Source organism: Protopterus annectens, chromosome 5.part0, assembly GCF_019279795.1.
Source record: "Protopterus annectens isolate FY-2018-M chromosome 5.part0, PAN1.0, whole genome shotgun sequence".
NCBI lineage: Eukaryota > Metazoa > Chordata > Ceratodontiformes > Protopteridae > Protopterus > Protopterus annectens.
The window spans coordinates 1,340,389,843-1,340,417,821 of record NC_056735.1 but is presented as its reverse complement, the minus strand read 5'-3'; positions in this window follow the sequence as shown (position 1 = coordinate 1,340,417,821).

Genomic DNA, 27,979 nt, shown 5'->3' with positions numbered 1-27,979 from the left:
GTCTCTACTTGATGGGGTCACTAGGAACCAATGTCAGGTGGCACAATGGCAGGGCACTTCTATGGGCTAGGCTTGTAATGGCTCCAGGGCCATTAGCCTAGTACACACCTATGAACCTATAAGGGGAGTGACATCGGTATGATGGATAAAAATAGGCCAATGGGTGGGTAACTTATCAAAATACTTCTTCCTACAAACATACACAGTTACACTTACACTTATACACCCACATTTGCCAGTGAGAGTAGAACCCCTGCCTATCTAGTTATTTGAACTATAGTGTTACACAGTTATTGCACATGCTACAGAGCTTACTGGACTGACACCTGGCCAAAGGTGCTGATAAGGGGAATGACATTAACAGGACTGATGAAGTATGCCAGTGGGTGAGAAACATATCAAAATACTTCTTACAAACATACACACTTTCATACATACTTAGACATCTACACACACATTTGCCAGATATGAGAGTAAAACCCCTGCCTATCTAGTTATTTGTACTATAGTGTTACACAGTTATTGCATGCACTACAGAACTTACTTGGCTGACAACTGGCCAAAGGTGCTGATAAGGGGAATGACATCAGTAGAAATGATAAAGCAGGGCAGTGGATGGGAGACTTATCAAAATACTTCTTCTTACAAACATACACACACACTCATTTGCCAGATCTGAGATTAGAACACAGTTATCACACACGCTATGGAACTTACTGGGCTGACAACTGGCCAAAGGTGCCAGTAAGGGGAATGACATCAGCAGGACTGATAATGTGGGGCATTGGGAAATGTTGTGAGTGGAAATGGCCTAAAACTGTTTCACCTACAAACAAACACCCCCTCCCTCTCACATGCACAACTGTCACACACACTTGCCAGCATTGATATTAGAACCCCTACCTATCTATTAATTTCTACTATTGAATTATGCAGTTACTGCATGTGCTACAGGGTTTATAGAGGCAATCAGTGTCAAATGGTACTTCTAAGGTAAATGAAAGCAGCAGATCCTATGAAGTAGGGCAATTTGAAGTGTACTGAGTGGGAAGAGTATCCTAATACTTGGACTTATGGAGACACACAGAGGCAGGTGATGTGATATAAACTCAACTTTAGTACTGTTACACAATGGGGCTCATCTTTTATGCTGGCACGTGCAACTGTTTACAAATGGTATGCCAATGTCCACAGCAGGACATCACTGTATGCCATTCCGGGTATCTGCATGTGTGACTCACTTTGTCTGTGTCCCCCTGTGTCTCACTCTGCATCACTGTCTGTCTTTCAGTTCCCCACATCTATGTGTGTGTATGCTTGACATATGTTATCTGTTACCCATATATATGTGTGTGTATCTCACGCAACAGATGCAGATATATCACATATGGCCCACCTACAGCTAGCTGAGGGTAATCCTGTCTGATGCGTGTTTGTGTGGGGACAGTTGAGATGTACATAGCTGTCTGTATGCACAGACATATATACACAATACAGTCATATATTCTGATGTGGGTTCCAACATGTCCTGTGATTCTCTAAGTGTAGGAACATGCCCAGTGTGACCTTCTATAGTTAGGGTGGGATGCCATTCCAGAGATAGGTGTACTCCAGTCCAGGTTTTTGTGTGTTATAACCATACCTCTCAGGAGTACACAGGACTTTCCTCAGGTACTTGTTTTGTTTACCAGACATTTTCTGACATATCTGTAGTCTGCAACTGCAATGTATCATGTCATTACCTAGTGTCAGAAATCCTGAGATCTTCACAGTGCTTTACCAGAGGAATACTAGTTATATGATACATAGACCAATATTATGAGGGCAGCTATGTAGATTCTTGCCCAACAAGGTCATGTTTGAGGTGCGACTACAGCCAGTGTAGTAATGACACATAGCTATGTAAACAGTCTAGCAACCTGGTGATATACTGGCTGGGTATCTCCTGCTTGAGTGGTATCTTTCTAACATGAGATGTCATATCCTTGTATGTGCATACCTCTGACTTGTACATTTTTTGGCAGGTTGTCCAGATGTTTGGCTAGAGGTTTCATCCTTACTATGTAAACTTGCGTTTTTATGGCAAGTTAGTTGCATATAATTGAAGTGTGATGTTACAAAATAATACATACATTACTGTTTCAGAATACATAACCTTCAAACAATTCCCATTACTGCAACCCCCTCACCCTACCAACTTTCTCAGTATGTAAGGGCGATATTTACAACACATGCCTATCATTATACCTTTGTTCCACTTTTATTTCTGCCCTTGGCCAGACATCTTGCTGTCAGAGGTTGGGTGTGGATACAGAGTACATTCAGCTGTGCAGGCATGTCCATTATTTGTAAAAGCAAACATAAGAAAAATGATTATTGAGAAGGACCACTGGCAACAGTACCACAAAGCACTTATATTCACAAAAGCCTTGGCATCTCTGCTACACATCCTTCAAGATGTCACTAATATTCCACATAGCATTGTGACTTCCAGGTATGTCAGTGGCAGAGCAGTTAGTGTCACTGACATGCATAACAGTTGGCACTGCAGTTATCTGCACATGGCCCTGTCATAAGTAGTACTGTACCTAAGACAGTACAAGATGACTGCCAGGAGAACATGCTGGCCAGATCCAGACAGTGTTAACCACACATACGCAAAGCTCATTGACCCCTGCATATTGTGGACAGGCAACATGTTTTCATGTGTATTAGTACAGCCCTGCCAATGTGTGCTATGCTGCTATTTCCATGTAAACATATATGTTACTGCATTTATGTGGGTATATGGGGGGGCACACATGTCAACTGTACACATTTGTGGAACCAAAAGGAAAAATCAAACTAAAAAATGTTAAAAGTCTGGCAGATCAGGTTCCAACAAGCACAAAATTCAAAGCACAATGATGTAAAACAAAAGTTTTTAATGTAGAAAAAATATAAAAGGTGTAAGTGCTTTAGTTTAAAGCAGTGCAAATTTCTTCAGACAAAGCTGTAGGACAAGGCAAACTTTTAAATAATACACAGATGCATCTAATTAGGCACGGAAACAACTAGCACAAACCTGACATAAAAATTAACCCTTTAGTCTCACAATTCATACTGTTGAATTTTCATTTAATGATAAATATTATTTACAAACAACTGGAGTGGCCATGGGGTCAGCTTGTGGGGGGGGGGGATTTGCAAATATGGTCATGGCCCACTGGGAAAGAATTTGTATTCCAGTCCCATTTTTACCCTTACATCAAAATGTATCATAGGTACCAGGACGACATCAGCCTAATTTGGAAGGGTTCTTCTGAAATGTTAGATGAATTTTTATAATATCTTACCACTACAACCTCTTTTATGCAATTCACTTAGGTCATTAATTTAGATCACATGAACTATTTGGATGTTCATTTGTTTAAAGACAAGCCCAATGAAAGGTACGCTACCAGAATACACAGAAAATAAACGTACTCAAACTCTTTTCTGCACTATACTAGTTGCCACCTGAAACATCAGAAGAGGTCAATGGTTAAGGGGCAGCTTGTTTGAGCTGCCCGCATGATCTCGGGGGAGGAAGATTTTAAATCAGAGTGTGCAAATTTGAAATCTATATTTCTCATGAGAGCATACGCAGTAAATTTACTTAATGAACTTATAAATGAGGTTACAGAAAAAAAAGAAGAACAGGTCATTTTAAACCCATTGTAGGTACCCATATTCCAGATAACAACCTGGCAGGTGGAAACATTAGAACATCACTTGAGCAAGAAATTCCTTTCCTTAAATCCTTGATCATTGCATACAGTTCCGATTCTCCCAGTTTAAGATGGATTTTTAAAAAGAATTGGGACATTTTAATGGATGACACAGGTATTAGATCTCATCTAGGTGTTAAACCTATCATTACATACAGGAAAGGGAAGAACTTAAAAGATCTCCTTAAAATGGACAAGTTCAGAACATGACAGGCCATCCAGGTACTCACAAGTGTGGTTCATGTAATTGGTGCCACAAGCTTAATCCTGGAGCCAAGTTTACTATAAATAACATTGAATATAACATCAAAGGGAGATATAATTGTTCTTCAAAGGCAGTGGTCTATATTGCTTTATGTGACCATTGTTCTGTTTTCTATATAGGAAAAACAGAGAGGAAGTTTGCCAGTAGGATTTATGAGCATGACTATGCCATCAGGAAGTTCAACTTAAATAATGCTCTAGCTAGGCACATTCACGAGAATATAGACCACAATTTTAAGTTCATGGCCATAGACCATGTTGACATTAGTGATAAAAACAACCTTGAGGAGCACAGTTAGAACTAAAGGAACTTAGATGGCAGATTTTGCTAAATACAGATAAATGGCCTGGCATTAATGACAGAACTTCTATCTCTCCTGTCTTAAAGCTTAAGGCCCTGGAAAGAAAGAAAATTGCATGAAGCAAAGTAACATGCTTTTTGATTGTTCCTCAGAGTAAGTTGTTAATAACACCTTCACAAACATTAAGTTTTAAAGTGTAAATACTGGAATTTTAGTGTGTCAAAACAACATTCTTATCTGACAAGGTTTTGGTTTAAATATAATGTTTTTAAATGCTGTATTTTAACACACATTCAACAGTATGAATTGTGTGACTAAAGGGTTAATTTTTATGTCAGGTTTGTACTAGTTGTTTCCCTGTGCCCAAGTAGATGCATCTTTTGTAGTATTTAAAAATTTGCCTTGTTCTACAGCTTTGTCTGAAGACGTTTGCACTGTTTTAAACGAAAGCGCTTACATCTTTTATATTTTTTCTACATTAAAAATTTTGTTTTACATCATTGTGCTTTGGATTTTGTGCTTGTTGGAACCTGATCTTCCAGACTTTTCACAACTGTACACATTTGCACAGACTGTGCTGATATTTGCTTTACATTTTGCTTCCATTTACCATACTATTGTGCCCTGTCTTGGGGATTGGAGGCATATCAGTAAAGAGCCGAGGTCAGATTGTACTGGCATACATTTAAGTTTCAGACTTCTTACTCTTCATAGTCTTACTGCAAGTGTGGGTCCTGCTGTGCTATCACTGTGTGAGTCTGTAGGGGGGGGGGGGTAATTCAACATTTCTGCCATTTGTGTGTCTTTACCAGACATTTATCTGTGGTTTTCCACACCTGACTTGCTTGTGTGAGTGTGAGGGGTGGTTATGGGACCCCCCACCCTGAAATCCATGCATGTGAACTATGGCCCCTCACTTAGTTTACCCCACACACATAATGCAGTAGGATTTGCCACCTTAGGTACTACTGCATAGTGTGTGTTATGGCCAGACATTTCCTGGTGTCCTACATAGCTGTCAATTGTGTGCTGCTATCCCATTAGGCCACCCCATTCCTTTGCATGCATGCAGCATTACCATAGATATGCTAACAGAGCAAACTATTCCATTCATTTATTGTTAAGAAGACTGACTTACCTTGTGCTTATAGCAATTGTGAGGACGGTGCTCGAGGGCTGCCTATGTTGGATGCACACAGTACACTGCCTATACATTGTAAGTTACAGGTAATGTGATGTGTGTGTCATCCATTTATTTATTATTTTCTTATTTATTTATTTGAAATTTGTTTGCCAGGATGGTCCAACTGGGCCGAAGGAGCCTGTTTTCAATGGAATCCTGGGGAGAAAAGCTCCATAGATACATTTTATTAAACAACAGGTTATTACAGTACAAGACAAGTGCATGAAGCAAAAGAATATGTTATTACAATTTGAAAAAAAAGGAGTTATATCACAATTAGTAAAGTTTACATTACAAATATATAGTCATTATCATTGCTAACATAGGTATTAAGTCTAAACAGTAATAAGTAGGCATTTACAAGTCTAAACAGTAATAAGTAGGTATTTACAAGTCAGTTAGACTAGGGAGTTATTTACAATATGTATATTGCCCCAGGGGAAATCTGATCAGTAGGTCAAATATTTTTCAATTTTAGTTATGATAAGAGGAGAGAAGGAGAAGGGGTAGGGAGTAAGGTAGCTGCTGGGGATGTTATGCAGGATGGGAACATGAGCATTCACAGAGCAATGTTAGGTGTGAGTGTAGCAGAGTTTTAAGGGTGGATGGGCTGCTGGTGAGGCAAATTTTTCGGTGGGAGGGAGTTCCAGAGGCATGCCAAGGAAAAAGAAAGTAGAAGCTTGCCTGCAGGACGAGCAGGCCTGTGAAGTTCAATCAGATTCTGAGCATTGGTTCTTAGGAGTCTGTTAGGTTGTTGCATTTTAAATGTTGAGGTAAGGGAGGGGCAGAGAGAGGGACTGAAAATGAGTTTCTGAGCAAGGATTAATTGAGAGTAGATGAGGTAGTTGGGCATCTCTAGCCAGTTTAGATTATGGAGGGCAATACAGTGGTGAATGGAGAATTTGTGTCCAGTGGCGAATTTGGCAATTTTGTTGTAGCAAGAAGAGAGTTTTGGTTTAATAGAAGATTGTAGATTGGTTAGAGGTGGGGTACCATAAAGGAGAGAAGGGATGAGATATGTGGCAGTGAGAAGGAATCATGTAGATGGCGTAAGGTACCGAATGTGGTGGTAGAACATACCAAGTTTCTGGTGTGTTTTTTTTGATATTTTTATGTATATGGGTATCAAATTTTAGCTGGTTGTCGATGAGTACCCCTAAGAGTTTTACATTGGATGCTACCTCAAGAGAAGTGTTATTCTGACTGGTTATGGAGAATGAAATAATGTTGATAGCTGTAGTTTTGGAAGGCGTGAATATCATGAGTTTGGTTTTTGATGCATTAAGTGCCAGGTGGTTATCTAGCATCCATTGTTCAGTGGATGAGAAGGCATCTTGGGTTAGTTTTATGAGGGTGGGAGTGGAGTTAGCAGAACAGATAATTATTGAATCATCTGCATATTGGATGATTTGTGCATTAGGGATGGCAAGGTGGAAGTCATTTATGAAAATATTGAACAATAGGGGACCTAAAATGGAACCCTGGGGTACACCAGTGGCAGTGTTGAGGAATGGGGAAATGGCTTTCTTCCATTTGACTGTTTATTGCCTATTGGAAAGGTAGCTGGTAAACCAGTTGATAGAAGGGGGTGATATATTTGGGTTAGAGAGTTTGGATAGGACAAGGGTGTGAGAGATGGTATCAAAAGCTTTGGAAAGGTCTAGAAGGAGGGCGGATAAAATACAACCGGAGTCACAGGCTTTATTCACAGTTTCAAGGAAGGAGAGTAGTGCGGCAGTAGTACTGTGACCAGGCCAGAATCCATGTTGTGTGGGAGTTAGTAGGTGATTGTCAATGAGGTAGGGTAATAGTTGTAGGTGGATACACTTTTCAAGTAGTTTAGAGATGGGAGATAAGATGGCGATAGGCCTAAAATTGGAGATGTTATTATTGTTTCCTCCTTTGTGGAGGGGAATAATGTAGGCTTTTTCCATAGTTGGGGTACGTAGCCTTCTTGGATTGACCAGTTTATAAGAATACAGATGGGGATGACAATTTCGTCTGCAGCTGTCTTTAGGAAGAATAAAGGGATATTGTCAGGGGCATTGGAGCATGGTTTTAATTTCTGAATGAGTTTTTTTAGTTGATACTGGGATGGGTTTTATAGAGAAGTGAGGGAGGTGAGGGGAGGAAGTATCTGAGGATGAGGAGACAGTGGAAGGTGTGGTTGAGTAAGAAGGGTTATTTGAGAAGGATGGTGTCAATTTGGTTATGGAGTCAATGAAGAAGTTGATAAATTGGGAGGCTAAGTTGATATCAGAAGCACTGTGGTCAGGGCAAGGGTTGTCTTTTTTGCGTGGGTTTAAGAAAGTGGAGATACTATCCCAGAATTTTCTAGGGTTTGCCTTGTGATTATTTTGGAATGTGGTATAGTAGGATTTCCGATCCGAAGTGATGAGCTTCTTAACTCTGTTGTGGAGCATTTTGTATTCATTTAGGGTGACTAGGGATTTATTTTTATGATGGTGTTTCAAGGCTTTATCACGGAGGTGCATAACCGCTAATGTGTCTTTAGATAGCCAGGGGACAGTGTTGCTTTTAATTCTTTTAGATTTCAAGGGGGCAAATGTGTCTAGGAGGTTTAGAAATGTTGTATTAAAGTAAGTGATGGCCTCATCTAGGGGTAGAATTTTTAGAGGATTCCAGTTGAATTGTTCAGTAAGTCAGAGAAGGTGTTGGGTTTGAAATGTTTTAATGAGCATATAGAGATGGTGGTATGAGACAGTTGTAGGGAGGGAGAGTGACAATGAGCAAAAATGGGAAAGTGATCACTGAGGGAGTCAGGAAGGGTACCGCTACTGGAGATAAGATGTGGGTAGGATACCAGAATCCAGTTAAGAATGCTTCCAGAGGAGTAGTCTTTTGATGGGCTGGCTGTGGTGTTGATAAGCTGGTGAAAATTGTAGAGGTTTATGTTTAAGGAGTTGGTGGGGGATTGAATAGAGGACCAATTAATATTTGTGTCACCTAAGATTATAGTCTCATTGGTTATGTTGGTGGAGAGCCAAGAGAGAATACCCTCAAGGATAGGGGTATTGTCTCCAGAAGGGATATAGAGGGAGGCTATGCATATGGATGTATGCTTGTTCAATTTGAGTGTAGCCAGAATTAGCTCAGCGTTGGCAAATTGGGGGTTGGTCTTAATATATGGAGTAACTGAAAGGGAGGAAAAGTAGAGGAGAGCAACCCCACCACCTTTTTTGTGGCTTCTGTCTTTTCTAATGATACTGTAGTTGGGAGGGGTTATTTCAGAATCTTTTAGGGAGGGTTTTAACCATGTTTCAGAGACTGACAATATGTCAGGTTGGTTATGGAGAAGCCAGGCATGAGGGGTGGGGATTTCATTACATATACTTTGCGCATACAGTACTGCAAAGGAGAGGGTTTTCTCTGATGGACGGGGTTTAGAGGGCAGGGTAGAAGTGTGAATGGGAGAGGGACCAGGGTTGGGGTGTATATCACCAGAGAGTAGGGTGGTGATAAGTTGGTGAATATGGAGGTACAGGTATTTAAACTGCTTGGTGTCTTGTTTGAGGGATACATATTTTGTCTGTGTAGTGGTAGTTAGGGTTGAACAGGTGTACTTATAGGTGGGAATGAGTTTAAAGGGGAAGAGTAGGTTGTAGTTGAAGATGTATAAATAAGGGTTTATGAAGGTAGAAGAGAATGTGTGATGATTAGGGGTTGAGTTTGTGTTATGAAAATGGGGGGATTGAATGGTATTAAGGGATTTTGTGAGGTAGGTTAGATAGGATAAACTAAGTAGTAGTAGTGTGTGGGTTACAAGTGAGGTTGGTTTTGTAAGCATGATGGTAATATAGGGTTTGGGTGGGGGAGTGTGTTGAATGAGTGGAGGTTGGGTTCGCTTGAATGGGTGTGGGTAGGTGTTATGATATGATCTGTGGGGTGGGACAGAGGGATTTGTTTAGTGGACTAGGTGGAGAAGGTGTGGCAGCTAGGTGGGACAGAGGGATTTGTTTATTGGACCAGGTGGAGAAGGAGTGGCAGCTGGGGCATAAATCTACATGTAGTGAGGGTGGGTAGAATTTGGGGTCAGGGTGGGGGAGCGGAGTGAGCCCGCAGGACGAATGGAGTGGGAAGAGCCAAGAAGAAGGAAGAAGATGAAAACAATCAGTGAGGGCAGGAGTGGAAGCACAGAGGTAATGAGGCACAGGGGATAGGCACAGGACACTGTGTGCATGGGTGGGCGGAAACAGAGAATTTACAGGGATATGGAGGTAGATATTTGGGTAGAATAGTGCAGGTGAAGGTAAACTGAAAACTTCTATGCACAAAAGTGAGGCGGGGAAAAATGTATTAGTGGGTGGATGCTGCCACCTATTGGCCACACTGAGTAATTACAGTATTAGGCAAAGCACTTAGAGGGGTAGAATGGGATGGAGCTTATGGAGCAAAGGGACCCTAGGTCGGTATTGGGCTGCTGGCTAGCGCACGCAGGGTCAAAAAACAACAGGTAAGTGGGTTAAGATAAGTGCACAATTGGTACATACACTCTTTTATATTCTGGTTCTTGGGGGGAAGGAGAGTTGTTTCCAAAAGCACCGCAGGATTCCTTGAGATAGCTCTTTCAAGAGGGGAAGCCAAGGTACTATGTAGAAAAAGTGGGATGTCTGGTGTAGTTTAACTGTGTGTGTAGGTCAGAGAGAGAGGTGTCAGTCCCTGGGGACCATACAGTGTCAGTGTGTGTGCTACACGTTGCCTCTTTGCCAAGGCTTGAGCATACTGGGCATGCCTCAGTCTGCCTACAGGAGCAGGCTCAAGGGCCTCCTCTTGTAAGTCCCTTTGTGCCTGTGGGGACTTTGGCAATGGTGGTGGGCTGTGTGGCCCTTTCCCATGATGTTCCTGCTGCAGCTGTTTCTGCAGGATCATATTGTATAGCACGGCACATACTATGAACATGTGTGCACATGTGGCTGGAGAGTACTGCAAAGCTCCACTAAATATGTCAAGGCAGAGGAACCATGACTTGAGCATTCCGAACACATGCTCTATAATGATCCTAGTTTGTGCATGTACCTCATTATGGCATTCCTATGTGGGTGTGTGTGCATTTCTGATGGGTGTCATCAGCCACAGCTCCAGTGCATAGCCAGCATCCCCCACCAGATGGCCATACAGGATACCCCCACTGGCAAATGCCTGGTACAGCTATGATGAATGCCAGATGTGGAAGTCGTGATAGCTTTCTGGACTTTCAGCACACACATTCGTGATAATGCCCTGGACATTGCACACAACCTGGCAGTTGATGGTGGAGATTCCCTTGTGGTTTATGTAGACCCTACCCTCTTCACCGGGTGGTGCTTTGATGTGGATGTGAGTGCAGTCCATGGCACCCAGTACCTTCAGGTATTCTGCTACACAGTGGAAGAGATGCATATTGCTGGTCCTCTCCTCACATGTGTTGGGGAAGTAAATGTGCTCACTGGCATGTGGTAGTATGGCATCCAGGAACTGGTGGAGTATCGTGGATGCAGATGCCTGTGTGAATCCCCATGATGTCCCCAGTAGGTCTTTGGAAAGTACCTGTAGCTAGAATTCTTAAGGCTACACATACCTTGGTATCCACTGGGATGGGTTCCCCTATGTTGATTCTAGGTTTGAGTTGAGGCCAGCACAGCTCAGTGATTTTCTGAAGTATGTCTCTGTTTACCCTGTCGTGCTTTACTGTCTCCAGATCATATAGCTCCTGGTAGGTTACCCTGCGTCCGAACACTCTTCTTCTCCTCCTTGGTCTGTGGTGGTTTTCAGCATTATCCTCCTCTCTGCCCTCAGCCTCTAGCACATGTTGCTGGATCAAAGCAATGGCAGACCCTAACATTTTTCCAGTTAAAATTCCACCACATGTATACACCAATGCCACCTATATTACTCATGGCTTTGATTTAGTCACTGTGAGTGTTAGAGGCATTACTGGTAATTTGTACATGATTGCCTTTATTCTGCTGTTGCCCTTTTTTAATTATTTTTTTACTTACATCTCCTCCCATTTTCATCTATGCAGCCACCTGCCAGCTGTATTATTGTGCGGTTTGCATGGCCTATTGTGAGTTGCAAGAGTCCCATATTAGTGATTTCTACTTCATTTCTCCTTTATTGTGCTGTTGCCCATTTTTTTTTACATCTTTTCCCATTTTTAGCTATGCAGCCACTTGCTAGCTGCATTACTGAGTGCTTTCAATGGCCCATTGTGAGCTGCAGAATCCCGCATTGCTGATTTGTACTCCTGATTTGTACTGCATTTCCCTTGTTCTGCTATTTCCTTTTTTTTCCTATATCTTTCCTGTTTAAGCCCAGGTGCACCACGCAGACCCATTTAGCTAGTGTAAGCAGCAAGAAATGGCCCTCCACTGGGTGCGAACATGCTTCTCACTTCATGGAATTTGACTATACAACCTCAGACACACACACCCACTTAGTTGTGCTTAGCTAACCACAAACCTGGGCAATGGATCTCCAGTGTGCTTACAGCAAGCATGACACACTCCTTTTTCATGTTAGTTGCTCCTCCTGCCTACACGATGGTGTTACAGAATGTACATGGTTAGGTGCAGTGTGACACTTAGAAGAATTTTGTGATTCAGTATAAGTCACCTCATTAACATATACCGTCTTAATCCATAGTTACTGCACTACACAAGAGCCTTCCCCCTTAGCAACCACAGTTTCCTGCCATTGTTTGGATTCTGCTCGCCACTGAGTATAATGGCAAAATGCAGGTTTCCCTTAAAATTGACTTTTCAACTTAATTATTTTATTTACCTCACGATCCCATTTGTGCGGCGCTGCTCTATGATTAAACGGCCAAGATAGGCCATAAAAAAATAAACTTTTATTTTTATAAAAAATAAATGTTTTCCATGCCAGTGGTCATGTATTTGGTCATTGACATGCATACAGATTAGGGCACATGCTTTTATTGGAGCTGTCATGGCTTCATTTTCATTTTTGCAGAAATGAATTCAGCTAGTAGCCGAATACATTTCTGCAACTTACACTGTTCCTGCACGGTTAGCTGCCTACTTCCTGGATCGCTATTTTACCTCATTTACGTGGTTTTCACCAGCAAATGAGGTATCTGGCATCCGACACAGGTTTTCATGCAGGAACAGTGACAGCTCACTTGTGCACCTCAAAACCGCACGTTCCTGGAATGCTCAGCATCCATATTCCGTGCAGGAGTGGCTACACTGCTCCTGCACAGTGTTTTTTTAATTCGGGAATCCTACAGAAGGTCTAAGTAGGGTGGTAGTGTGCAACAGATCTATGGTAGTTGTTCACTGCGATATATCTGAGCACTCTACACACTGAGCACAATGACCTGACAGAGTACCATGTTGTACATCCAGGAGCATGTTATCCTCCTACATAGCTACTATACGAGTAATGATAAAGTACATTTTGTAGTGGGGGAAAATTAAAATGAAAGTTGTCAACAGCATTAAGCCAGTGTGAGTAAACACATTTGTATGTCATAAAAACATATTAATTAGGCAAGAATAGCTAGTCAGCATAAAACACGCACATACAATAACATACAGCAGTAAAACAGAAATCATATATACATTTAAAACTATGGGTATACCACTAACAATGAATTTTCAAAAGAAAATGTAGATCAAAAACTATGAATTTAATAATAGCATGTGGCCAGAGCTGGATCATGGTCAATGGGGTCCTAGGCAAGGGAATGGACCAGTGCCCCCTACAGCATTCTAGTGTCCCATTGCTTATTTCTTTTCCTCCATTTACCATAAACACTGCTCATAACTGTCAGAGCGCATACTGTTTTTCCTCTTTACTTTTGAAATGAAGGCAGAGATACAGATTTTTTTTTTAAACTTTTAATTTAGATATCCATTGTTGACTAGGTTAGTCCCACTAGGCTAATAGCATCTTTTCAGGGGAGACCCTTGGTGGTATTTATACTACTAGGTGAAATTTGGCCAGGACATTGGGCAACTTCCTCCCAACTCTTTTCAATAGCTCAGGTGGATGTAAAAGATCTCACAGCACACAACACCTACCAATAATACAAACAGATGGGACCTTTGTTTAACAACTTATCTAAAGGACAACATGCTCAGGAATGGATCTTGGGATTGGTGCTACTTTTTGCTTCTTGTGAGAGAAGAAGCAAAGAAGCATTGTATCCCAGCAGGGTGAAGCTGCAGTGAAACCATCACTAGTAGTAGCCAGGCAGTCGTCAATCAGTTGAGTCCCCTATTTTTATCATTCAGGCTAGTTCTTTCTTTTTAGTAAGTACTGCTTGATTTTTTGGTGTCTAACCTAACTTCAGAATATCTGCCTAAATACTTCATAAATCGTCAGGGTATACTCATTAGTTTCCCTCAAGTGTTTGTCAGTGTCCTTTATAGATGCAGACACCTTGAGTTGACACTTTTACTATTAAAGCACCCTTGAAATTTCACCAATATCTAGCTGCACACAGGGCATCTAGTTTGCAATGACAAGCACTGCCCCCAGGGCTGTAAACCAGATAGTCCTGACATTTCTTTAAATTCTCACTACAACCATCAAATTAATAAAAAAGGATCTGTTGCCATGGATATGAAGTTTCCCACTATCTCCAGTACCAGTTTGGTGGGTATTGGCATTCTTAGGCAATGTAGAAATTACCTCATGTTTAGTAGCAACCAGATAATTCTCAAACAAACTGATATGGTATGTGATGGATGCATTTATCAAATGTCACTGGAGGCAAAGCTCTTTTATAAAAGCACTCCTAATGTCATTCAGGCTGTCATTAGTACACACCCTGCACCCATCACACACAGTTCAAAACACACATAGACCCACATATACTGATGCACTTAAATGTAGCCATCCTAAAACCCAAAGACCACCTATATGAAGTATACATAACAACAACCCTCGGTAACACTGAATGCACTATTTCAAAACAACACCCACATCAACTCATACAGCCACATCTCATGAAACTTCTTCTTCAAAGCCCATAATGCAAGCCACCACATAATCCAACATTCTGGTTATTGGAGACTCCATTGTGAGACACTCTGATGCCCCTCAAACCAGGCTGAGTAAGGAGAAAGTTGTTTATCAGGGACCAGGATCCACCACATTACACATGTACTCAGGTCACTGGACCACAAGTACCAGTATGACTCAGTCATAGTCCATGCGGGTGTAAATTGGTGTAAATGACCTGAGCTATATCTCCCTAGACTATATGAAGAGAGAGATCATGGAGCTCTGGGAATATGTGTCCCAGATTGGTATGAGCCTAGCACTGAGCAGCATTTTACCTTCTTCAAGGATGATGCTACAATATGAACAGAAGATGACTGACTAATAATTGGCTTAGTTTCTGGTGCCATTCTAAGGAGGTGGAATATTTGTCAGCATGGAAGGAGATAGTCATCTCACTATGCTTCTTAGTCAGGGATTGTCTCTCCCCTCTAGGCTTTTAAATATTAGCTAAATTATTGTCCTCCCCATAGTGCCTTTTTCAGGCAATGCCAAACTGAATGTACTTTTGACATAGCAAATCATAACCAAAAAAAAAAAAATATATATATATATATATATATATATATATATATATATATATATATATATATAAAAAGGTGTTACTGCTCAATGGTGGGAGTCTAAACAAGAAACTCCACTCCCTAAAAGCACTCCTCACCATAGAAAATGCAGACATCTGTGCAGTCACTGAGACATGGTTTAAAGCCATGGTCTAAGGTTATAATATCATACACACATTTAGACCAGCTAGGGTCAGACACTGACAGGGTCTAAAAGTGGATGTGTCTCCATTTAAATCAAAAATAAATATACCTCAATGCTGGTCAAACAAAACAACACACTTGAGCTTCTCCATATTCAAATAAGCATAGGCAAAATCTCATACAACTTCCTTGAAAGCTATAGGTCCTCTCTATGACCTAGGAAACCCATCACATGTATTTAAACTTATTGGAAGTGCTCAGCAATACCATAGTCATGAATGACTTTAATTACCCCACTATTAACTGGGAATCTTATATGATACCAAATGTTCAGGCACAAAGATTCATTGATATTGTAGGCACAAACTTCCTGCACCAGATTGTCAATACACCGACCAGGGATGCACCTGTACTGGATCTGGTCATCAAAAATATGGGAGAGTGCTGCACACCCCCAGTGTAATGTCTTCTTTGAGAAAGTTAGACCACAAAATGGTGTCCTTTGAAGCAAAAATAAAATCTGGAACCCCAGCTAACCCTGTAATGTTTAGGAACTACTCTAAGGCTAATTTCCTACTATGAAGTGATAACCTGACCAAATTTTAAGCCCACCTAAACCATGAGAACACATTCCTATGAGCATGATAATGGCTGCGTGGAGGCAGCTGTACCCACCAGGAAGAAGTTCAGAACTAGCGCAAAAAATAAGCCACCTTGCTGGAATCATAACATCAATAGGTTGTATAACAGAAGGAACAAATCATGGCAAAAATCAGTAGGCATAACACTCAGCAGGAGAAAAACACTCTCAACAAACTAAACTAACAACTCAGAGAACAAATAAAGTCTACCAAAGCCAGATGTGAGACAAAATTGACCTTCTAGGCCAAGGAAACCTCAAAGCATTCTTTAGATATGCCTGCAAGCTTAAAGGCAATACACAATTGTGTGCGGAATTGTTAAAGGAGCCATCTATACTGAGCCAGAAGATATTAAAAACCTACTGGCAGACAGATGCAGCTCTAACTTTACCCCTCTCTTCCCCTCAACCTCCCCTCAGGAAATACCATCAAACAACTCCCCCTACTATCACAAGGGGAGCAGGTACTCAATGCTCTCTCTAAGGCCAAGAACACTGCACCATGTCCCAGGATGCCTTCTAAGTAACACAAAACATGACCAATCAGATCCTCTGGAATTGCTATTTAACTGCAGCATCCAAACAGGCTTTGTGCTTCATGAATGGAGAACGGCAACAATCATCCTTCTGCACAAAAGCTGACCATCTACAGACCCTGGAAACTACAGACCCATAAGTCTCACTAGTCTTATATGCAAACCCATGGAAAGAATTTTCATGGAAATGATCAGTAATGCCATAGAAAACCTCCAGACATTGGATCCAACCCAGTTTGAATTTGTCAAGGGCAGATCATGTCTATTCAACTTGACAGACGTATTTGAGAAGGCCACCAATGCAATGGATGTCAGCAAAATGGTTCACACTGCCTACCTTAACCTGCCCAAGGCATTTGACACAATGCCCCAGTCGAGCATTGTTGACAAACTCAAGAGATTTGTTATAAACCATTTTTTTCACCTGGTGGATAGCCAGCTGGCTCACAGAAAGGATCCAGGAAGTTAGACTTGGGGAGTCCACCTCTACATGGAGGCCAGTCACAAGCAGAGTATCTCAGGGATCAGTCCTGGGACTGCTCCTTTTTAGCATTTATTTGTCTGAAGTCAAGGCCAATGTTCAGGGCCTCTGGATGACTAAATTTGCATGTGATTGCAAATTAAGAGCAATCATAGAAACCCCTACTGACACAAATTTTTTCCAGGAAAGGCTGACACAGACAAATAACTTGTGTCAGAGCCATGGACTAAAACTAAATTCCAAGACATGTATAACAATATCCTTCAGGAAGTCATCCACCTTTGGTAACAATCGTATTGACAACACTCCTCTAAGGGCTGACTCAACAGTTAGGGACATGGGGACACACATAGAGAGTAATATAGCCTTTAACCTTCATGTGTCTACAATACTGAGAAAGTCATTCTATGTTCTGCAACTTATAAACAAATGTATGGCATCTAGGTCCTAGGAGATGATTGTTCCACTGCATTCAGCATTCATGAGACCTGTCATTGAGTACAATACCCCTTTGGCATGTACCTAACCAGGCACATCTAACAGTTGGAACAAACACAGATGTTCCACACTAAAAGCCTAGTACCCACCTATGAACCTATACAGAAAATATACCCCTGGGATCACTTCATTGGCTCTTCTTGACAGAGGCTCAGTTAATTAATCAATGGGGTGGCGAAAGCTGACACACTCTGGCTAGGCTTATAAATGCCCTTGGGCAGATAGCCTAGTACCTACCTATGAACCTAAAAGAGTACAGGGAGTAAATAACATGTCATGTGCAGACCACCTCAATGCCCTATCCCTGTATTCTTTTTTTCCTACAGGCTGCTGAGAGGAGATCTATGCCTGGCATACAGAACATTGTCAGCCCCATCCTGATGGGCCTCCTGCATGTCTGCAAAACTAACAATACCAGAATTACCAATTCTAAAGACTTAAACCTTGCCTGCGATTTAAATAGGACCTGCTGGAGTGACAGGTATGTATCACAGAGACTATCCCGTCTCTGGAACAGGCTCCCCATCCATGTGAAGCAGTGTTTCTTCCTAACCAAATTCAAGTGTAACTTAGACAACTGGATGGGGAACAAGAAACTCATCCCTGGTTTGGTATCTATGTCTCTAATAGACACAGGCAGCCTATTAATGAATCATCTCTCAGGCTCCTGCTTGTAAGTGCTTCATCTCCCAAGCTCTTGCTTACACTTATCAAGGCTACCAGAACTTTTTAGATACCTGGGATGCATGGCTAGGCTTAAAAAGGCCTTTATAGTCATTAGCATACGCATTTATGAAACTATGAACCTATATAAAAGGCAGCTGAACAACAGCTGATGACAAACAATAAAATTTCACATTGTAAGTTTATTATACATCTATCATGTTTGGACTAGAACATACTATTGTGCACTTCCATTGTATCATTTCAGTATGTAAAACATCAGTGCAGACCTGCACAGAATGTGCCCAAACAGACCACTTCCACAGTATGAGTTCAGCAATCTAACATTTTTAGTCAATGCTGTTTGTCTTTTCAGCTTTTCCCGGTAAGGGGTCGCCACAGCGGACCTCCGGTCCACTAATGATTGGCAGTAGATTTTTATGGTGCCGAGTTGCCAGCCCAACCTTCAGTGAAGGCACGCCCATTCACGCATGTCTTTCGGAGGCCACTCGACCGTGAGGAGGACATGCAGACTCCACACAGAGGGCACTCCCCGCACACTAGCTGAGAATAGAACGGGAGAACCTCTTGCTGTGAGGCAACAACGCAACCGCTGTACCACTGCGGCTTCTTAACATTTTTAGTCAATACAGATTGCAATTATGTTATTTTAGTTGAGTCTACAATGCAGATGGATGAATCAACTGCAAACTGCTAATTGCTTTTAGGTAATATCAGCCCTCAAAAACTTTCAACCTAACAAAACAGAATCCAGATAATTTAAAGATATTGCTGCTCAATGCTAGGGACCTGAACAAAATACTCCTCTCCCTGCAAGCATTCATTGCGAAAATATTGATATATGCATTGTTATGAAGACCTGGTTTCGGACCAATGAAAACATCCTGAAAGTGCAGGGTGTCATTGCCTACTACAAATTCAGGCACAGTGCACTAGATGAAGACACTAATGGTGGTGGTGCCTTTATATTTGTGAAATAACCCTTCACCTCTAAATTAATTAGATAATAGAATAACCTGGAATGCCTCCATGTTCATCTTATAATATCATGGCTAACTGCAGGTCCTTCTATAAGTCCCCCTCAGCCCATAAATTCTATCTAACTTGTATGGAGTCAGAATGTATTAAGTCAAATACCATTCTTCTAGGGTAGTTCAACTACCCCTCCATTATCAGGGAAACCCTTGTACCTCCTCTGGCAATTATGCCCAGAGATTTCTGGACTTCATCAATAAAAACTATATTTAAGGCAGGAGTGATAAAATGTTGGACTTGGTCTTCACCTATATGGGATATCTCCATACCAAATATAACTTCCTCTCTGGCCAACTCAGACTACAAATCAGTCCCATTCACCTTAAGACTAAAGCCAGAAGCATCCATCAATACCTCGGTATTCCGAGATTATGCCAAGGCTAATGTAGTGAAACTGAGTGATAACCTGGCTAAATTCAATATCCCATTCCAACCTGATGATCCTACTGCCTAGATGGAATCCTTTATTGCCAAATTCTATGCACAAGTCAACCTCTGAAGTAAATATAATGCCAGTTTCAAAAATAAACAGCTATGGTGGAACCCAAATATACACAGGCTTTATAAGTCAACATAAAAGTAAATGCCAAGATGTCAAAAAGCTTTTGCTGAACTTAGCAGCAAAGTCTGGACCCTGAACAAATCAACCAAAGCCACATAAGAGGTAAAAACTGCCACCTAGACAAAGGACAACCACAAAGCCTTTTTCAAATATGTTAGAAACTTTATGAACAATACCCAGCACTGTGCAGGGCTAATAATAAATGATATCACATACTCAGACCATAGCTAACCTACTGGTAGATAAACTTAGATTTAACTTCATCTCCCTCTTCCCTTCTACATTTGTATATCTCATGCCCACATCTACCCCCTCACCAAGTCTCCCATGAACAAGTCCTAAAGGCACAATACAAGGCAAAGATCACTGTTTCTATGAGGATAAATAGCATATGGGGCTGCTTAATGGTCAACCTGAAACAGGACCTGTCAGACCGTCAACAGAGGCTATTCAGTGCCAGCCTTCAAACAGGCTTTATTCTGGACAAATGGAGGACAGCAGCTTTCATTTTCTTGCACAAAGGTGGGGTAGTAATGAACCCAGGAAATTATAGCCCCATATGTCTGAACAGCCTCATCTGTAAGGCTAATTTTGGAATTAATAAATAAGGATGTAGGTAACCTACAGACTCTCAACCCAAGACAGTCTGGATTTGATAAAGGCAGATCCGGCCTACTTAACCTTGTTAACTTCTTTAGCAGGGTTACTGAGACATTTGAAGAGGGCAAATTGTTGCACACTGCATATCTGGACTTTTCAAAGGTGTTTAACACCATCCCACATTCAGGTTTCTTAGGTAAACTATTCCAGGTAAATGTTAATCCCTATGTAATTCATTGGATAGCAAATTGGCTCATAACTAGAACCCAGGAAATTAGGGTACATAGAGCTACCTCATCTGAAAGACCTGTCACTAGTTTTGTACCACAGGGTTCAGTATTTAGGACACTCCTCTTAGGCCTTTACTTTTTGGAGGCTAGTGCTACTATCCAGGGTTTATGATTGACCAAATTTGCAGTTGACTGTTAACTTGGTGCCATCATAAACTCCCCAGAGGACACCAAGATCCACCAAGACAGCATTTACCATACTAGTAGATGATGTCAAAATGATTGACTGAAACTGAATGCCAAGAAATGTAGTTACCACATTGATAACACGCCTCTGAAAACTGATACAATAGTTAGGGACCTGGGAAATTTAGTAGACAATGAACTGTTCTTTGTTCACCATGTATCCAATATTGCAAGAAAGTGCTTTTTCATTGTTCAGCTTATTACTGAGTATGGGGTCTGGCTGCAGGTATATGGTCATTCCACTGTATTCTGCACTCCTCAGAGTGCATATTGAGTATAATGCCCCCTTTGGTATGTACATGTCCAAATATTTGACACACCAAAAATGGCCATATTGTTTTCTTACTAAAAGACATCAAGGGCTTAAATCATAAATATTATGCAGACCATACTTAAAGCCGTCTCCCTCTTCTCAGTGTCATAGAGGCTACTGAGGGGTGATCTCTGCTTTGCATACAGAACCTCAAAAATACCTTATCCTGTCAGACCTACTGAACATTTGCCTGGACTCCCACTCAAGAGATCTAAATCTCTCTAGCAACATAAATAGAACATGTTGGTGGGATGGATATGTTTTACAGACATCATTTCTTTTGTATCATCTTCTTCTCCACATAAAGCAAAGCACTTCTTTTACACCATTCAAACTTAATTTGAATGAATGGATGGGTAACCATAAACTCACTATTGTTTTTAACCTTTGTCCCACATGGATAGGGTTAAACAGTAAATGTTCTGGTCATCTCTGGGTTATTGGTACTTAAAATATAAGGGCTAAAACACTTCATGGCAATGCATGGCTAGATTTCTAAAGATCCTCATGGATTAATAGCCTAGTAAGTGCCTTTTAACCCATGAACCTGTATGTGATGGTGAAGATTCAAAATTAACATTCAGTCTTTAGATTTAATAAATAATGACATGCAATGAATTGAGAACTATTACTTATAATATTATATTTCTTTAAACCCTTTATATGTTAATTCCATACAACTGTTTACAGTATAATTTATAAATATATTACTTAAATTGATTTTCATAGTTGTTCTACCATTTCTTTTACTACATAACTGATAAAAAGTAATAATTATGTCAACAGTGAAGACTGAAGCATGAGAGGATTTATATTTTGGTTTAACTGCTAAAGGAAGTTACTTTTTATGACAATATAAGTTGTGCATAATCAAAAAATCTGAATTCAGTTGCTGGGTACTGGGGCTGTATGTGGATGAGAGTGACTGTCCTTTTTGAAATTGGCTCACCATAAACATTCATTATTCTGGCTGTGCAGGAATGTGTATTTGTGTGAAACAAACTGGAATATTTTACTGTAGATACTATGTGTGTGGGAAAAAGATTAAATACATGAGTGTAGCCATTATTTTTTTATCAAAATGAGAGAATGATTGGGCACTGTGGCAGTTTGCAGGTGAAACCAACTGATCCCATCTGTTGTTTGATCATACATAAATGGCCATTGACCTGCTGTAATATAGTCCTACCCCTTCCAATTAGCCCTACCACATCAGTTGCTTCCTACAGTCCTATTTGCTTTGAAGTCTTCAGCTGCACTGTTCATGGAGGCAAATGCCCTGATTCAAACATATGACATGCTAGTGATGACCACACTTTCAGGGCAGGCAACATATGTCTTGTATGGCATGCTCTTATATCATGCCTACAATCACACAAAGCCACAAATCCAAGACTTTTGATCTGATAATGCACTGTGTGCACCGCCAAAGGCCTGGCAGTGCTACACAGAGAAACAGTCATATTTATCCATATTTTATATGTACTTTCCTTCAAAAAACCCATGGCTATGTCACTTATACATAGCATATCTATGGCATGCTACATTTATGACTATTCTGCATTGAATAAATCCTAGTTTACACTATAGTACCTCCCTGCCATATGCTAACAACTGTTCGTGTTACCAGCAGTGTACAGGTTGCCTGTAATATGTAATAGGTTCATATCCTCATAAGTACTTACTAGGCTGTTGACCTCTGAGGATCATAATAATCCTAGTCTTGCATTCCCATGATAATTATTAGCCCTTATATTTTGTAATACAAATATCCAAAGATGGGCCAAACAATTATATGTAACAGTAATTACATGAGGGCAAGTAGTTCTAAATTGGGGAACATTCCTCTCAACTGTCCAAATTTTTGTAGAATGTCCAGATTTTTGTCTCATATTTTTGGTCTGTTCCTCATAAAATATATGGTATTCTGGCAAATCATTGAGGACTGAGGTCACTAAATGACAGCCATTTGCGATTCAAGCTTCATATCTTTCAGAAAATGCATGCTAACACAACACCTTTTTTCTAGCAACTTTTCAAGTTTACAAGAGCAGTATTTAAAATTGGTCTCTATTTTTTGTCTTTGTCTGCCCCATTATATTTGGTTCTGTCCAGATTTCTTGTGCTAAGAAGTTGAGAGGTGTGCCAGGGGTGAATTTATGGTTACCCATCCATTCATTCAAATTACATTTGAACAGAGGGCATGAAGTAAGCAACCATATTATATTAACACAAGAACTAGTTTAGATATTTTTAAGATCGCTTGAATACTTATTATAAGAATGACTACTTTGTTTTAGAAAATGGGCAAACTGTACATCTGCACCCTGATTGGAGAATGAACGTTCTCCAGCAGGGTATTAATGTACAAGTAATGCCTACTGAAAAATGAGTCTGCCACTTCATGGCAGACTATCAAGCTGCCGTGGAGCATGAACTGAGAAAACAGAATGGCCTCCATTATTTTATACTTGCTAAGCAGTGATCTTGCTATTTAGCAAATTTAAAACATGAAAAGAAAAAGAGAAATTCAAAAAATTGTGCGTGCTCGCACGTGCGCGTGCGTGTGTGTGCATGTGCATTTATGTCTATGTGTGTGTCTGCATTCATGTCAGTGAAAGTGAGAGCGAACGAGCCATTATTTTACACTCGCTAAGCAGCACTTTTGCTGTTTAGCAAGTGTAAAATAAAGAAAGAAAACAAAAATTAAAGCATGTGTGTGAGAGTGTATGTGTGTATGAGAGCAAGAGAGAGAGAGATTGATCGAGCGAAACAGAAAAGTGTGTATGTGTGTTTATGTTTCTGTCTGCATGTGTGAATAACTGCATACATAAAAGCAGAGAGACTGTGTGTGTTTGTGTGTGTGTGTGTGTGTGTGTGTGTGTGTGTGTGTGTGTGTGTGAGAGAGAGAGACAGAGAGAGAGAGAGAGAGGGAGAGAGAAAGAAAGCGTGAAAGCGATCGAATAATCCCCTGATAGCATGTGTGAGAAAGAGTGAAGAGTGAGACCCTAACAGAATGTGGGGGTGGTAATAGGAACACATTTTAAATATTGTTGTTATAAACTTATAAAGTAGCTAGATTTTCTGAAGGATATGAAATCTGAAACTCAAATGCTTGTCATTATTTAGCAACTTTAAGCTTTAGATCATCCAGTGTTTTTTCAAAAAACACATTTTTTTTATGAGGAATAGACTGAAAATATAAGGCAAAAATCTGTAAATTCTGTAAAAAATATGTATAGTTGAGATGTATGCTCTTAGATCAAGTTAAGCCTAAACTAAAGCAGATAAAGTCTCAAAATAATGATGTATTTTAAATGATTTGTGTTGACATGCATTTTCTGCAGGAAATAAAACTCTGAAACTCAAATGTATGTCATTATATAGTAACTTCTGTCTCCAATGACTGGCAATAAACCAAATGTTTTAAGAGCAAGGGACCAAAAAAAATAAATACCTGGGTTTATTTAAAGTTTCATATTTTGGATGTAAAATGCTTTCTCCAACACCATTAACATATACTACAGCAAGTATGAAACATTAAGCGGAGGAACTATTTTACATCAAAAATATATTTAAAAAAAATGCTTAAAAATAAATAAGTAAAACACAACAATTTTACATCAAGCTCATTCTCCAAGTTCAATAATGCCCTCTAGGGTGTGTGTTAATGTGCAATCGATGCCCTTCCAAGGGTGTAGCGGCCCTCAGCCTGTGGCTTCCGGCCTCATAACTCCCCTGGGTGGACATTAATTACACATTAGCACACACCCTGTCGGGTATTATTGCTTGCATATTGTTAGGCTAGAGCCTGCAATACTTGCATGGATGTATGTATCTAGAGTAAGGGAAGCACTCTGCTTTATGTGGAGTGAAAAATGATTCCATAGGGGTGATATTCGCTGTGATACATATTTATTCCTCCAGCATGTTCTATTAATTTTGAAAAAAATGTTTAGGTTGCTTGAGTGGGTATTTTGGAGTTGCAAGTGTGTAATTAGAGTTTACAGAATAGAATCCATTGATGCTCTATAAACGAGGTAGAGATCACTTCTCAAATAGCGGGTAGAATACAAGCATATTTTTTATGACTTAGGTCGTTTACCTTTCAGTGAAAAAGCATTGCAGTCATTCCAGTTGTGACAAGTGTTTAGACAGGTACATACCAGAAAGGGTAATTATATGTAGTGATCAGCCTAATGAGTGCTGAGTGTAGTGGAGTAATTTTGTCCTTTAATTTAGATGTCATACCTTTAGATATGAGCTGTACAATGAAAAAGGGCTTCCTTACAATAGTGGATATGTGGTGATCGAAGTAACACTGGCCATGGAAATTCTGTCTAGATGGCCATGTCTGAAACAGAACAGGAGCCCAACAGTAGCCAGCAGAAAAAGATGTTAATCCCAAGAAACACTTTCTTTTAACGTAAAGTCAATTTAATAAAAATTTTTCTCATGTTTTCGTCACTTTAAGTAAAGTAACTTCTTCAGACACATAGACAAACAGCAGTTACAGCATTTAAACCATGTAGCATGAAGTCATGTGACTAATAGCAGCAATGAATTAAAGGTGCAAAGCCATGTCTGCCAAGCTCTGTCTTGTCCTTTTGCCACAAGACATATCCCTACACGTTAAGCAAAACAATGGAGGATTGCAGTCTCATTTAAATCACAAGTAGCTCCTAAATCCAATAGCCAATGATGTAAATAATCCAAGTGCAGGCGAGGTATGTAAAAAGCAGGTTTATTAATAAAAAGAGGTGAGCGCTTTCGCATGAGCTTCTTCAGACCTATACAACTAAACTGTCTGTAAACATCAGTTTAAAAAGCCAAAATGGCGCCAAAATCCTGTCCATTATTTAAAGGTACATGGCTCATTAAAAATATCATGTAAAAAAGTCATATATAAAATTCCTATACACCATCATAAAACAGTACGGCATTTCAAAACAAAGCCATTCATATTCATATCCATTATTGGAATAAATAAATCAAAAGTATGTGTGACAGATGGGGGGGGGGGGGGAGGGAAAAAATTTTAGTAACATAACTATCAAAACATTGACAGAGCATCTATGCATATAAAGGTTCAAAAAGACCCTACTGGCCACAAAGTAAAAAACTCTTCATAGCCTCTTAACATCTTTTGGACAATAACCTTCTTGATTTCAGCAAAGGTCGCAGGGGAACCCTTCCATTGAGGCCTGGGGTGATATCTGCCCTAAACTTAATAATCCAATGGATTTCCCTGGTCTCTGTATAATTGTTAATGTCCCCTCTCCTGTATGTCCTTGAGATCTGTTCCAAGATCCTGAACTTAAAACGATGCTCTTGACCTTTGTCATTAGTGTGTTTGGATAGTGCATTATGTGTAGTACCTCTCCTTGTGTGGTATACATGCTCACGAATCCTATCCCTCAGTGTCCTATTGATCTTGCCTACATAGTAGGCTGGACAGACTGTGCAGCAGGCTAGGTAAACTACATCTCTGGACATACAATTGCCCCTCGTCCTGATGTAGTAAATACCGAACCATATGGATATCGGAAGACAGGGTCGGTTTCTATATATGAACAAAATTGCATTTGTCGCATGTGGTCATGTAGGGACCCAACAAAGCAGGTGGATCATTATGGACCCTTGGGTAGCAGAGCAAACTCTTTAAGTTCTTTTATTCCGGTAAACGAATCTAGGTCGAGTACCTGTAAGGCTCTTAATAGTTGGGTCAACTGATAAAGCGTGCCAATGCTTAGAGAAAATATCTTTAAGTGTACCTACATCCCTGGTGTAAAAATGGGAAATGCAATTCCATTGTCCATATTTGAACCGCCCTCTTGGCTATCCAAGCCATCACTGGCCTCTCCCGCGTATATTTCAACAGCACCATCTGAGAAATATGGTTTCGCTCTGTCTATCCTCAGATCTGCAATGCCCGCCATCCCTCTGGAGATATCTAAGTGGTCATAGCCACGTTCCCTCAATTTGCTGCTAAGGTCTCCTAATTCACTTGCCAGATGACTGTCTAGGGGTGTATATCTAGACATCCGCATTGATTGTCCCTTCACTATGTTCTTGTATACATAGCCAGGATGCATGCTCGAACGATGCTATTCCTATAGCAGGTCTTGCGATAAACACCCGTGTTGACTATCCCACAGGGTAATTTATCAACAACGACATCTAAAAAAGGGAATAGTGGTCTTCGACCAATCCATAGTAAACTTCAGAAAGGTGACAGACATGTTGATCTGTGTAAAAAAGGACTCTAATTGTATTGTAGAGCCACTCCACACAAGGAAGAGATCATCCACAAAACGCCTATAGAATGGTACTGACTCCTGAAACAAACTATTCTGAAACAAGAAGCTATGTTCCCACTCTGCCATCACCAAGTTGGCGTAGCTATTGGCACAGGAAGTGCCCATAGCTACGCCATCCTTCTGCAGAAAAATCTTGTCATGGAAACAAAAAAAGATTGGATTCTAAAATAATAGCCAACAACATAAGAATCAAATCAACATCATACTTCAGAGGGAGGTCGGTTCTCCTCAGATATGCACCTACCATTACTCTACCTTCCTCATTGGGTATAACCGTAAATAAGGACTGAACGTCCATGGTGACCCATATGAGGTCTTCAATTCCAGAACAAGTGTTGATATATTGGTAGAAATCCAACAAAAACTGTCTGGTGTCCTTAAGAATGAACCTATTGGCATCAACCAATGGTCTGAGTTGTGCCTCAACAAAAAGTGACAGGGGTTCAGTTGACCACCCTCTCCCTGCAACTATGGGTCTAAGAGGTGGACGCAGTGAATCCTTATGGATCTTTGGGAGACCCTGAATGGTAGGTAATAGGGGATGAACCACATTGAAAAATTCATATAGAGAAGTATCAATAACACCATTATCAAAA